Source organism: Lolium rigidum, chromosome 1 (genome assembly GCF_022539505.1).
Source record: "Lolium rigidum isolate FL_2022 chromosome 1, APGP_CSIRO_Lrig_0.1, whole genome shotgun sequence".
NCBI classification, from domain to species: Eukaryota; Viridiplantae; Streptophyta; class Magnoliopsida; order Poales; family Poaceae; genus Lolium; species Lolium rigidum.
This window is the reverse complement of record NC_061508.1, coordinates 185695692-185701705: the sequence shown is the minus strand read 5'-3', so window position 1 is coordinate 185701705 and position 6014 is coordinate 185695692.

The window sequence follows — 6014 nt, the reverse complement described above, 5'->3', positions numbered from 1 at the left end:
ATCATCGGTATCTCCATACCTTGTTCAACCTCGTCACCGACAAGTACTCTTTACTCATACCGTGGCATATCATCTCTTGTGAACTAGTCACATGCTTGCAAGCTAATCAGATGACATTCCACCGAGAGGGCCCAGAGTATATCTATCCGTCATCGGGATGGACAAATCCCACTCTTGATCCATATGCCTCAACTCACACTTTCCGAATACTTAATCCCATCTTTATAACCACCCATTTACGTAGTGGCTTTTGATGTAATAAAAGTACCCTTCCGGTATAAGTGATTTACATGATCTCATGGTCGAAGGACTAGGTAACTATGTATCGAAAGCTTATAGCAAATTGAACTTAATGATGTGATCTTATGCTACGCTTATTTGGGTGTGTGTCCATTATATCATTCATCCAATGACATAACCTTGTTATTAATAACATCCAATGTTCATGATCACGAAACCATGATCATCTATTAATCAACAAGCTAGTTATACAAGAGGCTTACTAGGGACTCCTTGTGGTTCACATAACACACATGTATCAATGTTTCGGTTAATAAAATTATAGCATGGTATGCAAACATTTATCATAAACACAAAGATATATTATAATAACCACTTTATTATTGCCTCTTGGGCATATCTCCAACAGTCCCCCACTTGCACTAGAGTCAATAATCTAGATTACATTGTAAGGTACCTAACACCCATGGCATTTTGGTGTTGGTCATGCTTTGCCCTAGGGAGAGCTTTAGTAAACGGATCCGCTGCATCTCGGATATGTGTGTACTTTGCAAATCTTTACTTCACCATCTTCGATGTACTCGCGAATCGAATGAAAACGCAGCTTGATATGCTTCGACTTCTTGTGTGACCTTGGTTCTTGTGCATTGGCGATGGCACCCATGTTGTCACAATAGATGACTAATGGGTCCAATGCACTAGGAACCACACCAAGCTCAACAATGAACCTCTTCATCCATACCGCTTATGATGAAGTCTCCGAAGCCGCTATGTATTCTGATTCAGTTGAAGACTTCGCCACCGTGCACTGCTTGGAACTCATCCAGCTTCATCGCAAGCACCATTCAATATAAACACGTACCCAGACTGAGACTTAGAGTCATCAGGATCAGTGTTCCAACTTGCATCGGTCTAACTGGTTACAACGAGCTCTTGGTCACCGCCATAACAAAGAAACATATCCTTAGTCCTTTTCAAGAACTTCAGGATATTCTTGACCGCTATCCAGTGTTCCATTCCTAGATCACTCTGATATCTGCTGGTCAAACTAATAGCATGTGCGATATCCGGTCTAGTACACAGCATGGCATACATGATAGAGCCTACTGCCGAGGCATAGGGGATCTTGTTCATCCTCTCTCTTTCTTCTGCCGTAGCCGGACCTTGAGTTTACTCAAGACCTTACCTGGCAACATAGATAAGAACCCTTTCTTGCTTTCATCCATTCTAAACTTCTTTAGAATCTTGTCCAGGTATGTACTTTGTGAAAGCCCTATTAGGCGTCTTGATCTATCTCTATAAATCTTGATGCCTAATATGTACGCTGCTTCATGATACGTCTCCGACGTATCGATAATTTCTTATGTTCTATGCCATATTATTGATGATACCTACATGTTTTATGCACACTTTATGTTATATTCGTGCATTTTCTGGAACTAACCTATTAACAAGATGCCGAAGTGCCAGTTCTTGTTTTCCGCTGTTTTTGGTTTCGGAAATCCTAGTAACGAAATATTCTCGGAATTGGACGAAACGAAGACCCAGGGCCTATTTTTCCACGGAGCTTCCGGAAGACCGAAGAACATACGAAGTGGGGCCACGAGGTGGCGACACCACATGGCGGCGCGGCCAAAGGGGGCCCGCGCCGCCCTATGGTGTGGGCCCTCGTCGGGCCCCGACTCGCCCTTCCGCCTACTTAAAGCCTCCGTCGCGAAACCCCCGAGGCGAAAAACCACGATACGGAAAACCTTACCGAGACGCCGCCGCCGCCGATCCCATCTCGGGGGATTCGGAGATCTCCTCCGGCACCCTGCCGGAGAGGGGATTCATCTCCCGGAGGACTCTACACCGCCATGGTCGCCTCCGGAGTGATGAGTGAGTAGTTCACCCCTGGACTATGGGTCCATAGCGGTAGCTAGATGGTTGTCTTCTCCTCATTGTGCTTCATTGTTGGATCTTGTGAGCTGCCTAACATGATCAAGATCATCTATCTCGTAATACTCTATGTTGTGTTTGTCGGGATCCGATGGATAGAGAATACCATGTCATGTTAATTATCAAGTTATTACATATGTGTTGTTTATGATCTTGCATGCTCTCCGTTACTAGTAGAGGCTCTGGCCAAGTTTTTGCTTTTAACTCCAAGAGGGAGTATTTATGCTCGATAGTGGGTTCATGCCTCGCATTGACACCTGGGACAGTGACGTAAAGTTCTAAGGTTGTGTTGTGTTGTTGCCACTAGGGATAAAACATTGGCGCTATGTCCGAGGATGTAGTTGTTGATTACATTACGCACCATACTTAATGCAATTGTCCGTTGTTAGCAACTTAATACCGGAGGGGTTCGGATGATAACCTGAAGGTGGACTTTTTAGGCATAGATGCAGTTGGATGGCGGTCTATGTACTTTGTCGTAATGCCCAATTAAATTTCACTATACTTATCATGTCATGTATGTGCATTGTTATGCTCTCTCTATTTGTCAATTGCCCGACTGTAATTTGTTCACCCAACATGCTTTTATCTTATGGGAGAGACACCTCTAGTGAACTTTGGACCCCGGTCCATTCTTTTAATACTGAAATACAAATCTGCTGCAATACTTGTTTTACTATTTTCTCTGCAAACAATCATCTTCCACACAATACGGTTAATCCTTTGTTACAGCAAGCCGGTGAGATTGACAACCTCACTGTTTCGTTGGGGCGAAGTACTTTGGTTGTGTTGTGCAGGTTCCACGTTGGCGCCGGAATCCCTGGTGTTGCGCCGCACTACATCCCGCCGCCATCAACCTTCAACGTGCTTCTTGGCTCCTCCTGGTTCGATAAACCTTGGTTTCTTTCTGAGGGAAAACTTGCTGCTGTGCGCATCATACCTTCCTCTTGGGGTTGCCCAACGAACGTGTGAAATACACGCCATCAAGCTCTTTTTCCGGCGCTCGTTGCCGGGAGATCAAGACACGCTGCAAGGGGAGTCTCCACTTCTCAATCTCTTTACTTTGTTTTTGTCTTGCTTTATTTTATTTACTACTTTGTTTGCTGCACTTATATCAAAACACAAAAAAATTAGTTGCTAGCTTTACCTTATTTGCTGTCTTGTTTACTATATCAAAAACACAAAAAAAAATTAGTTTACTTGCATTTACTTTATCTAGTTTGTCTTATTTACTACTATTAAAATGAGTAATCCTGAAGTTGAAGTTCGTTCATTTAAGCAACAAGGGGGAGAATGTTTAAAAGATGCTTGGTATAGAATTAGCGATGCCCATAATAGGTGCACTAAGAAACACTCCACCACTATCCTACTCAGGAATTTTTATGTTGGTATCTCTAGTCTGGAATAGATATGTTCTTGATTGTCTCGCGGAGGTAACTTCCTAGGCGCTCCCGCTTTAGAAGCTAGCTGCATTATTGAGAGTTTATTTGGAACACCACCTGTTAATGAAACTAAAATTGAAACCTCCCTTGAGGATGTTATGAAAAAATTGGAAACCATAGAGAAATTTTTTCCGAGTGTTGAAACTAAGTTGGAGATATTACTTGATAAAACTGATGAACTTGATAAATCCTTAGGAGGAATTGATGAAAGAATTAGTGTCCTAGGAACTTGTGTTGACCATGATAATCAAATTAATAGGATTGGCGAACTTGAAAAAGCTATGGGAACCTTGGGTTCAACCTTTTCATCTTTAAAGTTTAGAGAGAAAGCTTATGTGGGAAAGGAGCAAAAGTTTATGTATGTCTCTAAAGTGCCTAAACCAAAGAAATATTATTATAGGCCTAAAATTTACAAAACCCAACTACAAATGGGGGATCTTATGATATCAATGCTTCATCTCGCGATAACACTTGATATACACTTTCTGCGCCTAGCTGAAAGGCGTTAAAGAAAAGCGCTTATGGGAGACAACCCATGTTTTTACTACAGTATCTTTATTTTATATTTGTGTCTTGGAAGTTGTTTACTACTGTAGAAACCTCTCCTTATCTTAGTTTTATGTTTTGTTGTGCCAAGTAAAGTCTTTGATAGAAAAGTAAGTACTAGATTTGGATTACTGCGCAGTTCCAGCATTTCTTTGTCTGTCACGAATCTGGGTCTATCTCCTCGTAGGTAGCTCGGAAAATTAAGCCAATTTACGAGCATGATCCTCGGATATGTACGCAACTTTCATTCAATTTGCGCATTTTCGTTTGAGCAAGTCTGGTGGCCTAATAAAATCCATCTTTACGGACTCGTATCGTTTTGACGATTCTGTCTTTTATTTCGCATTGCCTCTTTTGCTATGTTGGATGAATTTCTTTGATCCATTAATGTCCAGTAGCTTTATGCAATGTCCAGAAGTGTTAAGAATGATTGTGTCACCTCTGAACATGTGAATTTTTATTATGCACTAACCCTCTAATGAGTTGTTTCGAGTTTGGTGTGGAGGAAGTTTTCAAGGATCAAGAGAGGAGTATGATGCAATATGATCAAGGAGAGTGAAAGCTCTAAGCTTGGGGATGCCCCGTGGTTCACCCCTGCATATTCTAAGAAGACTCAAGCGTCTAAGCTTGGGGATGCCCAAGGCATCCCCTTCTTCATCGACAACATTATCGTGTTCCTCCCCGAAACTATATTTTTATTCCGTCACATCTTATGTACTTTGCTTGGAGCGTCGGTTTGTTTTTGTTTTTTGTTTTGTTTGAATAAAATGGATCCTAGCATTCACTTTATGGGAGAGAGACACGCTCCGTCTGTATCATATGGACAAATATGTCCTTAGGCTCTACTCATAGTATTCATGGCGAAGTTTCTTCTTCGTTAAATTGTTATATGGTTGGAATTGGAAAATGATACATGTAGTAACTCTAAAATGTCTTGGATAATTTGATACTTGGCAATTGTTGTGCTCATGTTTAAGCTCTTGCATCATATACTTTGCACCCATTAATGAAGAAATACTTAGAGTGTAACAGACCAACTTTGCTAATCAAATAATGTTGCTAAGTTGTCATGTGCATGCATGCATTTGCATTTAAAATTTGAGAAACTTTGCACTAAAATGCTTTGAAACATTGTTCCAAATGATATATTTTGCTCTAACAAAATTTTGTGCAAAAATCCCCTCCAAATCTGGTTCAAAATACCCAAAAATCCCAAATTCTCTCTTATCTAAAAATTTCCAGGGGTTTTCCCAAAAACCCAGGGGGGTTTTCAGAAAACCCCCTTTCTTCTTCCACGCAGGCAGGCAGCTGCCTGGCGCGGCCGCGGCCGTCGATGGCGCCGGCGGCCAGGATGGCCTCGCCGCCCCCTGGACGCTTATAAAGCGCCGCCGCCGCCAGGGGAGAAGCCCCGTTTCGCCACTCCTCTCCTCCCCTCCTCTCTGAGCCGCGCGCCAGCAAACCCTAGCCGGCCAGAGCTCGCCGTCGCCGCCGTTCTGCGCCGCCCCGCGCCAAGCCGACGCCACCAGGAGCTCCGCCGTGATCCCCTCCTTCTCCTCCACCAAGCAGCGGCCGCCGGGGAGCCCTCACTCGCGCCAATCGGGAGGAGCCCGAGCCGCAGGCCTCCGCCGTTCGCCGGCGTTCCCGGCCACCTCCGGCGACGCCGTCTTCACCGGCGTGCTCAGGGTGAGCAGGCGGTCCTCCCCGTGCCCCTGGTTCCCCCTCTCTCGCCCTCTAGCGCCACCGCCACGCGGGCCTGCAAGCCCCGCCGTCGGACGTCGTCGCCGGCGACGTTCCGGCGACAATTAGCGGGCGGCGCCGCTACCAAATGGCTCGTCGCGTCGAGCTGCG